Raw genomic sequence first — 12,369 nt, 5'->3', positions numbered from 1 at the left:
TAATGTTCTTTTGGAAGGCAGCCAACAGCAGGAAGGGGTCTTCTATTCATACTTCTGTGGCTGGAATCTGCTAGCATGGCAGAACAGATTGTTATTATGCACCCATATGCATCCGTGATCCCAATTCAACGTGATTTTTTTTAACTTGGCAATCCACACCAATTAAAATGCAATTACAGACTCTCATGTCCTTGCTAACGCATGATTCCTTCATCTAGAGTTGTTAAAAATGCGACTATTTCTTGCAGAAGCAAGAAAACTCACATTAAAGCTGAGTGATAAAGCATTTGCATTATATTACAATCCATGACATAGCTATCACTGAAGTTCAAAGTTCAAAGTAATTTATTATCAAAGTACGTATATGTCACCATATACAACCCTGAGATTTATTTGCTTGCAGATATACTCAATAAGTCCACAGAATATTAATCATAACAGAATCACTGAAAGTCTACACCAACTTGGGCATTCAAGCAGCGTGCAAAAGACAAGAAAGTCTGCAAATACAAAAAGAAAGAAATACTAATTATAAATAAATAAGAAAGAAATATTGAGAACAGATGAAGAGTCCTTGAAAGTGAATCCATTCGTTGTGGGAACATTTCAATGATGGGGCAAGTGAGTTAAGTTATCCCCTTTGGTTCATAATGGTTGAGGGGTAATAATTGTTCTTGAACCTGGCGGTGTAAGTCCTGAGGCTCCTGTTACTTCTTCCTGATAGCAGCATTGAGAAGAGAGAATGTCTTGGACAGTGAGCGTCCCTGATGATGGATGATGTAGCCCTCATAACATCACTGTGCTTCATAGGTGCCATCCTGATGGGCGCCATGATGTGAAGAGCAAACCATGAGGAAAGATGTATGACTGCTTTAGTGGAGCCTCAGCATTAAGCATTGATTCTAATACTTTGACAGATTGGCTATTCTTACAGAATGGTCCAATCTAAGCTGTTGATCTTCTCGCTCTCTGCTGTATCTTTTCTGCATTCTTCCGTTTTACAATTCACCAAGCATCTACGCTCCGTCCACCAGAACAAGCAGGATCTCCCAGTGGCCACCACCCATTTTAATTCCACTTCCCATTCCCATTCTGATATGTCCATCCACGGCCTCCTCCACTGATGTGCCCCTCCTTCTCCAATTCACATCCCTTTTTCCTTCTCTCACCTCATCTCACCAATCAGATTCCCAGCTCTTTACTTCATCCCTCCCCCTCCAGGTTTCACCTGTCACCAGGTGGTTCTCTCCCCGTCCCCAACCACCATCTACTGCTCGGCTTTCTTTTTCTCCAGTCCTGTCAAAGGGTTTCAGCCCGAAATGTCGACTGTACTTTTTTCTATAGATGCTGCCCGGCCTGCTGAGTTCCTCCAGGATTTTGTGTGTGTTGCTCGGATTTCCAGCATCTGCAGATTTTCTCTCGTTTGTTGTTTGACAATTGTTGATTTGAACATCTGTCAGCAAATACTGGACAAGCAAAATTGTCCTCCAGTGCAGGTAATAAATAAGGTACTATTATCCAAGGGGTCCACGGACACCAGATTGGGATTCCCTGATCTGCAGTATATATTATATATCATTTGTCATGAGTCTTACAACAATAGAACAGATATTTTCCTTGGGTGAGGTGGTACATGTTCTTAAGCGTCAGTATCTTCTGCTTGATGGGAGACGGGAGCAGAGAGAATGACCAGGGTAGGGAAGGTCTTAGCTACTCAAGTAGAATAAGAGATACTGTTCTTCCAATTTGTGTTTGGTCTCTCCAAAGCAACAGAGAAGGCCAAAGACAGACAAGATAGTGCTGGATTGAGAAACAGATTTAAAATGACATGTAATTGGAAGCTCAAGATGACTGTGGTGAACAGACCACAGGTGTTCCAGTTCACCAATGTAGAAGAGGCTACGAAGCAGCCACCCAGTGCAATAGACAAGGACTGAAGAGGTGGAAGATAATGTCTGTCTCACCTGGATGGGTTGTTTGTGTCCTTGGATGGCAGAGAGGAAGGAGCTGAAGGAATAGATTTTATACCTACCTCAGTTGTCGTGGAGAAAGTGGCAGGATGAGGAGGGTGGGGGGATGAGATGAACAGAATAGGGAGTCCTGAAAGAGCAGACCCTTGGAAAGCAGGAAATGAGAGAGAGTGAAGAAGATGTGATTGGTGGTTGGGTAAAATGTAAGGAGTAGGGGAATTCTGATATTCCCTTGGGGTTGGAGGGCGGTAAGAGTGTTCTCTTTTGTTATTGTTGCTGATTTCCTACTTAACACTGACACACAAAAAAACTATTAACATCGCAGGAGAGAAAAGGAAAACGTTTATTCAGAAATGCTTATTTAAGCAGTTAGACGTGGAGAAACATCTAGCAAATTTATGGTTTGGTCTGAGATTGGACACTGCCCCAAAATACAGGCAAAAACATCCACTCTTTTCAACATTTTTACAGAATCAATTATTCCTGTCAGCAGCTCTTGGCAGAAGTTAATTGTGTCAGGTAGAATTTGAATCTAAGATCCTTACATCTTGAATTGAACAATGTATGTTCCAGGCATTGAATGCCATTTAGAAACTTTGATGAACAGGACAGCTGATAGTCAATGTAGCTGACTACTGTCCAATCAGTCTACTTGCAATCATTAGCAAACTGATAGAAGGTGTTACTGACAGCGCGATCAGGTAGCAGTATTACATAAACAACCCGTGCACTGATCTCTTGTGTACTGCCAGGACCATTCGGCTCTGGGCCTAACCAACCTTGGTTCAAACATGGATCAAACAGCTGAAATCCAGAAAAGATGGGAGAGTAACAAGAGCTTTCAAAGTGCAAAGTAAATTTATTATCAAAGTACCTATATGTCACCATATACAACACTGAGATTCATTTTCTTGGGGAATACTCAACAAATCCACAGTAGAATAATAACCATTAAAGAATCAATGAAAGACCGCACCATCTTGGTCACTCAACGAGTGTGAAAAAGACATCAATCTGTGCAAATACAAAAAGAAAGAAATAGCGATAATAAATAAGCAATAAATGTTGAGAACATGAAATGAAGAGTCCTTGAAAATGAGTCCATATGCTGTGGAAACAGTTCAATAAGGAGGCAAGTAAAATTAAGTGAAGTTATCACCTCAGCTTCAAGAGCCTGATGGCTGAAGGGTAATAACTGTTCCTGAACCTGGCAGTGCAGGTCCTGAGGCTCCTATACCTTCTTTCCAATGGCAGCAGTGAAAAAAGAACATGGCCTGGATAGCAGGGGTCCTTGATGAAGGCTGTTGCTTTCCTGCAACACTGCTCTGTATAACTGTGCTCAGTGACGGAGAGGGCTTCATCCATGACCTACCACTACTTTTTCTAGGCTTTTCCATACCGGGCAGTAGTGCTTCCGTGGCAGACCACGATACAGCCAGTCAATATACTCTCCACCACACATCTATCGAAGTTTGTCAAGGTTTTAGATGTCATGCAGAATCTTTGCAAACTCCTAAGGCAGTAGGAGTTTTTTTTGTAATTGCAGTTACATGCTGGGCCCAGAATACTTCCTCCAAAATAATAGCACTGAGAAATTTAAAGTTGCTGACCCTCTCCATCTCTGATCCCACAATGAGGAATGGTTCATGGACCTTCTCCTGAGGTCAATAATCAGCTCCTTGGTCTTTCTGGCATTGTGTAAGAGGTTGTTTTTATGGCACCACCAGCCAGATTTTCAATCTTCCTTCTATATGCTGATTCATCACCACCCTTGATTCGGCCAACGGCAGTGATGTCAGTAGCAAACGAACTTGGCATTGGAGCTGTGCTTAGCCACACAGTCGATAGTGTAAAGCGAGTAGAGCAGGGGGCTAAGCACACAGCCTTGTGGTGCCCCTGTGCTGAGGGAGATTGTGGAGGAGATGTTGTTGACAATTCAAACTGATTGGGGTTCGCAAGTAATAAAATTGCACAAGAAGGTCTTGAGGCCAAGGTCTTTAAGTTTATTGGTTAGTTTTGAGGGGATGATGGTATTGAATGCCGAGCAATAGTCGAGAAAGAGCATCCTGATGTATGCATCTTTGCTGTTCAGATGTTCCAAGGTTGAATGAAGAGCCAATGAGATGGCATCTTCTGTGGACCTGTGGTAATGTTAGGCAAATTGGAGTGGATCCTCATTGCTTCTGAGGCAGGAGTTGATATGTTTCATCACCATACTTCTCAAAATAATTTATCACTGTGGATGTAAGTGCTACTGGTCGATAGTCACCGCGGCAGGTTACCACGTTCTTTTTGGGCACCGGTATAATTGAAGCCTGCTTGAAGTAGGTGAGTACCTCAGACCGCTGAAGTGAGAAGTTAAAGGTCTGAGTGAACACTCCAGCCAGTTGCTCAGCACAGGTTTTCAGTACTTGGCCAGGTACCCCATCCAGGCCAGGTGTTTTTCATGGGTTCACTCTCTGCTCGCACATTGGCCTCAGACAGAGATTGAAATCACAGGATCATCAGGGCTGTGGGAGTTTGTGATGGCTCTTCCATATTTGACGGGCAAAGCGAGCAAAGAGGGTATTGAGCTCACCTGGAGGTGAAGCCCTGCAATTGCTTATGTCGCTTGATTTAACCTTAGAAGAAGTGATAGTATTCAAGCACTGCCACAACTGTCGAGCTTCCTTCGTTGATTCAAGTTTAGTCCAGAATTAACACTTCACCCATGAGATGGCTTTTGGAAGACCACAACCTCTTGTAACATTCTTGGTCACCAGACTTGAATGCCTCTGATCTGGCCCTCAGTAGATTGTGGATCTCATAGTTCACCCAGGATTTCTGGTTTGGAAAAACTGAATGATTTTGTGGGGACACACTTGTCTACAACTCTTATAATAAAGTATGTGACAACCATCCTGTATTCATTCAGATCCACAGATGAGTCCTTGAACTGGGCCGACCCAGTTCACTGACTTGAAGCAATTCGGTAGCCATTCCTCTGCCTTCCGTGACCACCTATTTGGCTGATATTAAGGCTGATTTAGACTGAATGTGACATCAAGAAGCCCTGACAATACTAAGGGCTCTAAAAGATAGGCACAGAGAGATTGCCTCCCCACAGTGAGTAGTCTGAAACTACGGATATTGTGACAATGGGATTAGTATAGAATTAGTGTAAATAGCTGCTTGGTTGTCTGCACGAATTTAATGGTTCTGTTTGTGTTCCCGGAATAAGAGGGACACCGTTTAGGACTGCATAAAGGAGAAACTCCTTTAATAAAAGCAGAAAATGCCAGGCAAGACTCTTCATCAGAGCTCTACTCAAACCGCTTTACTCATTTGTTAGGGAATCAACAATATTCTCTACCCTGCGTATTATGAAATGTGATCCGGTACTGCAAGCGGCGAACATTTGTCGATACAGATCAGAGGCCACTCGTCCTATCCTCTTTAAACTAGCTAGTTCCCCTCTCCATTCGCAGTCGTCATGGAGGATTTCGATTTGAAACGTCGACAATTCCTTCTGTTCTCACAGATTCTGCTGAGTTCCTGGTTGTGTTAGATTGTTTGCTGCTCTGGATTCCGGAATTCTGCTAAAACGCTAGAAAATACCGAACAGGAGGTTTTCCTCCTTTACCATATCTGCAAAGTGTTTACTGTATGCATCGGTGGTTCAGTGGTAGAATTCTCGCCTGCCACGCGGGAGGCCCGGGTTCGATTCCCGGCCGATGCAACATTGCTTTTTTTTCTCTTACTCCGTTTATTTCATTTTAGTTCCTGTCTAGAAGTCATGCGTATGTTTCACTCGTGGGAAAAGTTAGGCTTCCCTAGATCTTTCTTATTGTTATTCCTCTGATCGAGGTACCAGGAAATAAACTCAGAGTCGCACTAACCGGAGAGGAGAGCGTGAAAAATTAAAACTTGCTGGTGACCGTCGCCTTCTTTACGAACAAGTTCTTAGATGGTTGTTTGAATGCAACTACAAACTTCCAGCGAAATACTTTAAATCCGCAGTTGAGTTATATTAATTTCACCTTTCATTTAAACTGTGAATATGCACTTGGGGATGTAGCTCAGTGGTAGAGCGCGCGCTTCGCATGTGTGAGGTCCCGGGTTCAATCCCCGGCATCTCCAGGACGTATTTTTGTTTGCTTTATGTTTTGCATGAAGTTGATCAGTTTTCTTCGTTGGTATTCGTAGTTATTATGATATGATTTAAAAGTAATTTCAGAGGGGGAAATCACATAATCTGAAAGGAAGAACAAGCTATTAAAGACGGGAAAGCAAGGACTTTCCAGAATTGTCACCAAACTGGGGAACACAGGAGCCGTTTCCATCCATCCAAAATAAAGGACTCCAGTACTTATTCTTCTGTTTTAAGGAATAGTATTATTAGTTTCTCACAGACAAATCCCCTGTTACACAACATAAGATTATCAACCGCTGAGTTCTGTATTTTGATTGTTCAGTATTCATGGAAAGTCTGAGGCATTTGATAAAAGCCAGGCCTGCAGGCATTGGAAAATGTTTACAAATTTTATTTGAACCAGCTTGGGAAATGCAGAGATAATTACAGAATTATTGACTATGAAGTGACCTCAAGCAATTTACAATCAATGGGCATTACATGACCAAGCAGAAGATAACATTGGATTTTCATTTCATTAATATACAAATCCATGCAAAAGTTACTGAGAAAACCTTTGCTTCACTTCAAAGCTGATTCTATAGATGTCAAATTGTGATCCAAGGTTACCTGTCACAAAGTGTCTATTCTAGGTCTTAATCAGATATGTAACTAAATGCGTGTACAGGATGCAAAGATGACATGTGGCTAGGAGGCAGGTGTTTCTTGGGTTTGCATCCATAATATCAGAGGAGCATGAATGGAGGAAAATAGAGGTAATGAGTCTCAGAGGGGTGACTCTCAGAGCATTACCACTCCATTTATGTTAATTATCTGTGTTCTACTTTACGGAGTGCCTGGGTGCTGCCCTGACTCGCCTTCACAGTGAGCTCACCAACTCTGCTCCTTATCCTGAATAGTTCTGTCATCAAATTCCTGGAATATTTGCTCCCACACAGGCACTGCAAAGGAGTTTGAAGTACTACCATACCACACTTCTGTTCACTTAATATTTTAGATTTTCAAAGCAAGCTACATATTTCTACTTCCCTACACATCAGATTAAATGCCCGCTAGTTGAGCACTCTGTCTTATTGAGATTATTTTGATGAGCATCAGACTTGTCTGTCCTTGTTATTATCCAGAGAAATCACTTACCATATTAGTTGACAAACATCAATTAAGTACAATAGTATTTGTGCAATTGCAAGGATTGCAAATAGCACATATTTAGAAAATTATATGTTACAATTGACTTTCACGTTAGTTTTTAAGTAGTTAAGGTCAACCTAACTGCACCATACAAGCCTCTTTCCTTTTGTACCTTGGATTATTTTAATGAATGACTGAAGGGCTCAGGCAACAATATTGATTTCATCACAATTGCAAAGATTAAAAAAAGCCAAGCCGATAGCCACACTTTTATGTCATTGTTTATGCATTATCCATACGCAAAGATTCAAAGATTTATTATCAAAGCATGTATGCAGTACCCAACTGTGAGACTCGTCTTCCCCACAGTCAGCCATGAAACAAAGACAACTATGGAACTTGTTCAGAGAACAAACATCAAGACCCCCCTTCCCCACGTGCAATGAAAAACAAATCTCACAAATGGCAACAAAAAAAACAAATGTAAAATACAGAATATAAAACACATAATTGAAAGAGTTCAGTTTAGTGTTCATTTTCTGCAGGCCACTCCGATTCAAAACTGCCCAAATTAGCAACAAAGAAAGGAGGTACCAGAAACGAGAAACACATCATAACACAAACTACAGATACCAATCCACAAGCCACGTCGATTACCTTGTACAGTACCCAGGACTTAGGCACCATCCTCCAACAGCGAGCAAGAGGCTGGTAAACGGCGCAGTACACCTCTTGCCTTCCGCACTTGCCTCGATGCTTTCAATCTTCCTGGGCAGTTTAATTAGTGAGAAATGGAGTTAATTATGGGCTCATGCTCCATCTCCAGGCTTCTTGGCCTTGGGGCCACACGCTTTGCTGGAGACACCCTTGGAGACAGCAAAACGCCAGATCGCTCAATCGGACGGAAAAACACACCACCAAAATTTTGATCATGGGCTCCAACAGTGGGAGAACCACATTTGAATGAAAAAGAAAACATAAAGGAAGTGAAAGAAGTAGTTTCGTGAACAGTCTGGAGCATGTTGCCCTTGGTTGCTTTGTTTGTACGCGCCATCTTCTTCTTGTAAAATTCAAATGTAAGATTTCATCCTTAGCAGTTTCTTGTAGTTCAGTCTGTTCTAACTACTTAGATTGAAGGTGATTTGCTTTCATTCTGGTTTTTTTACGGTCTGAAACGGCTAATGAGGATAAATGTACAACGTGGGTGGCAAGCTTGAGTTGGACTAAAGTTCCTGTTTCTGTGCTGTATCACTCTATAATATAGGGACTGCAGATGGGACAGGACCTCCAAGTGGACCACAACCTTATTGTGGCTTGGAGGTTTGTGTGCCTCAATGACCCGGAGAGCTATGTTGGCTGGAGTCAGGGCTTTATGCTTTGGCTCTTGGTAGGGACCCCATGCCAAACAGGTCAAAAGGTAGAGGCCAGACTAAAAGTGGTCCACCGGTTCTCCAGGTTCAGAGGTTCAGTTCAGGTCTAACAACCCTACTGGTAAAACAAAGTTGTTATAGCAACAGCAATGAAGAATCTGAGTGCGATGGTATCCCTGAGTCTCCACCTGGGACTTGCATGAATGACAGTAGTGAAAACTGAGAGGAAGCTACTGAAACGATGAAGGAAGCTCTGAACACCACCAGAGTTGCAAGGTCTTCATTGCTGCCCCAAAATGCCAGCGGCGTTATGGGCAGTAAGATACGGAGGTGGCAATCAGGGCAGGCAATCGGAAGCCTGGGAAGTACTGCATTCCTTCTGCCAGTTCTGCAGGACTCCTGTCTACTCTCAGTGAATGAGCTTATCACAATTATTTCTTCTGCGCTTTGAATGGCTTTAAGCTAGAGGTTCCCAGAGCATGACACGTTTCTTCAAAGGAAGCTCTAAGCGAATCCGTGAATCCTTTTCATTGCCTGCATGGCATTGCTGAGGGTAGAGGAAGGAGGCTGGCGGTGAACTTCGGTTTTGCAGGTATTGAGTGTAAGCTCTGTCTTCTCTGGTCCAATGGTGAACAAATAAACAATATCTTAAGAGATTTTTTTCAGAACGCTCTAATCTTGTGCAAATGCAATTATCGTGTGGATACTCAGTGTGACCATGAAGTCCTGATGACCTTGGTTGTGGAGTGTAGTTACCACAGGTTAAACTTTTTACCATTTGTTCTGAAGATTAGCTCTACTTTGAGGGAAGCTTGGCTGAGTCCCCTGACGTCATCAATATACCAACTGGGAGGTTGTCCCATTGTAAGGCTTGCATGTGAGCTGTCCTATTGACAAAGGAGATAAATAGTCCTGTGGAAGGCAAAGGATATGCAAAAGAAGTCCCTTCCTAATGATTGATTCTCTGCTGCTAATGCCATGTAATTAATGAACAGCAAAATGGAAAGTCTATGCTCAAAGGGTTTACACCTGAGAATTTATGCTATTTTATTCTTTACCGATTTTGAAAGCTATGCAGTTTCCCTCCTGCATTTATTGCTTAAATACAGTATGAAATTCTCAAGTCATATATCCTCAAGGAAACTGCATGATTACTGCTCATCTGATACACAGCAGATGCCGGACACGTTTGTAACGTAAAAATCTGTAGATTTGTGAAATGCAGTTCATTATATTTTTATTTTACAAGGATAGAATATTTCACTGCATATAATATTAATTGGAGTAATCTAACATTAACAAATCGATTATTTATTGAGACACAGTGCAGAATAGCCCCTTCCAGTCCTTCCAGTCATGCGCCCAGCAATGCCCAACTTAACCCTAGCCTGATCACAGGACAATTTACAATGACCAATTAACCTATCAGCTGGTACGTCTTTGGACTGTAGGAGGAAACCAGAGCACCCAGAGGAAATCCACATGCACATGGGGAGAATGTACAAGCTCCTTACAGACAGCGGAGGGAATTCAACCTGGGTTGCAGGTACTGTAAGGTGCTGCAACAACACTGCTACAGTGCCACCCCATCTGTAATATATTGTATTTTTTTTGCTTATAAATTGTCCATTCAGTCATAACTCTTTACTGGACAACCCCCAGGTATTCTTCTGAAATAAAAAAAAGGTTGCAGAGAAAAGAACATTTGTACAGGTGTGGATAAGCTTTTGACCATAAATGATTTTTGGAATTTAACCATATTTAACTAGGATGGAATTTGTTTCGCAGTTTGTAGGAAACGCTCTCTGACAGGTGTAGGCAGACATACGTAGTGTACACATTTGCAAACAATCATTTTCAGTGTGATTTCTATAGCAACAGCAGCCAACTGGAGTGCAAATAGTTCTTGTGTGGGTGACAGTGTTTAGATTTTATGCCAATGAGAAGATAAGATGTGACACCTTGCTGCATGCGTGATATAGTTCGGACCCTGGCACTGATGTGAGCAGCTGCAAACAGTGTGCACAAACATGTACTGCTTTCCCACTTGGAATGCCAAATTAACTATTGGAGTGCAAGATCTTGCTGGAAGTCTTTGCTCTGACAACATTGGATAGAAATTACAGCTGCAATTATCCTTGCAGACTATCATGACATTGGATAAGGGTCCATGCCATTAGATAGTGGGAAACAGTGACCTCTCAACCAAAAAAGTTAAGGATGTTTCTGGAAAACAATTGTTTGTGCAGGTTAGGGTGAGTGTTTCCCTGAAAGAAGGAAGGTATGCCTTTGTGCTGAAGGGAGATTTTTTGTAAATGAGACTCTCCATGAAAGGTATAACAATGTCTCTGTTTCACAGTTTGGGCTTTGTCTTTAAAACATCTCCTTCTCAATGGTGTGAAAGTGATATTAGTTTCCAATAGTAAACCTAACTGCTTATGAGCTGAAGGCTGTCCCTCTATACTTGGGTTAATATCGCCTGAAGTTCTTAAGGCAGCACCTTCCAGACCCAGGACCACTACCATGCAGAAAGAGGAGAACACCGCCACTTGGAAATCCCCCTCCAAGTCACTCACCATCCTGACATGGAAACATATCACAGTTCCTTCATTGTCGCTGGGTCAAAATCATGGAATTCCCTCCCTAACAGCACTGTGGGTGTACCTGCAACTCAGGGACTGCAGTGGTTCAAGAAGGCAGCTCATCACCACCTTCTCAAGGGCAATAAATGCTGGCTTAGGTGGTGATTTCCACATCCCATAAATGAATAAATAAAAAAATTATTTATTTTTTTGGACACAGAGCTTAAGAACAAAATAACAAAAATAATGACCAAGACTCTTGTAAATTCCTCTAGGTGTACAATGGAAAGCATTCTGAGTGGTTGCATCACGGGCACAAGATCGAAAGAAGCTGTAGAGCATTATAGACTCAGCCAGCACAAGCCTTCCCACTAAGAACATCTGCAAGAGGCAGGGCCTCAAGGCGACACCCATCATTAAAGACATTCACCATCTGGGACGTTCCTCTTCTGGTGGCTACCATCAGGAAAGAGTCTGAAGACCCACACTGAGTGATTCGAGAACAGCTTCTTCCCTTCGGTCATCAGACTTTGGAACCGCCCAAGAGCAAACTCTTCATCATTGGTTCTTCCTTGTATTATTTACTTCTTCTGTCATTTATATTAGTTTTATATCTTTGCACTGTGCTCTTACTGCAAATTGCCAAATTTCGCATCAGATAATAAAACGTGCTTCTGATTCCCATTCAGTGATGAGGCTGTTGGTATTGTAGGGAAAATGAGTGATGTTTTGGCTGCCCCATTGAAAAAGTTGTACATTGATAATGATTATGGCAGAAGTTTAATACAATTTATCTGATGAGGGATTTTCTTAGGGTAAACTGTTAAAGCAGTTCCATTGATTAGATTTCAAGGGAAAGATCAAGTTGCCATGCTGAGCTGCTTCTCCATTGTTAAGGTGTTCCTCAGTGGATTTGCCAACTGTGGTTGCAGAGATGGGTCCGATTCCACCAAGAGCCATTTTCCTATGTGTCACTCTTCCAATAAATACACGATTGGATTGGATTAAGATCACTACAAAAGTAAGTGCCCATGAAAGGTCTCGGCCGGAAACGTCTTTTCCATAGATGCCGCCTGGCCCTCTGAGCTCTTCCAGCATTTTGATGTATTGCTCCAATTTCCGGCATCTGCAGATTTTCTCTTGTTTGTCTCTAAAAGAGTATGCCAAATATCCTTTGACTAATT

The 12,369-nt window shown here is 42.1% G+C and overlaps 2 non-coding genes across 2 annotated transcripts; both read left to right on the top strand.

Annotated features, from left to right (window-relative positions):
- Positions 1–5,617: 5,617 nt before the first annotated feature.
- On the top strand, positions 5,618–5,688 carry trnag-gcc (transfer RNA glycine (anticodon GCC)). Its single transcript has one exon. It is a non-coding gene; the product is annotated as a tRNA-Gly (tRNA).
- A 329-nt stretch (positions 5,689–6,017) lies between these two features.
- On the top strand, positions 6,018–6,089 carry trnaa-cgc (transfer RNA alanine (anticodon CGC)). The gene has a single exon. It is a non-coding gene; the product is annotated as a tRNA-Ala (tRNA).
- The last annotated feature ends 6,280 nt before the right edge of the window (positions 6,090–12,369 follow it).

This window comes from Mobula hypostoma, chromosome 6 (genome assembly GCF_963921235.1).
Source record: "Mobula hypostoma chromosome 6, sMobHyp1.1, whole genome shotgun sequence".
Lineage (NCBI taxonomy): Eukaryota > Metazoa > Chordata > Chondrichthyes > Myliobatiformes > Myliobatidae > Mobula > Mobula hypostoma.
Note: the sequence above shows the minus strand (reverse complement) of the source record. Positions and strands in the feature narration are given on the sequence as shown.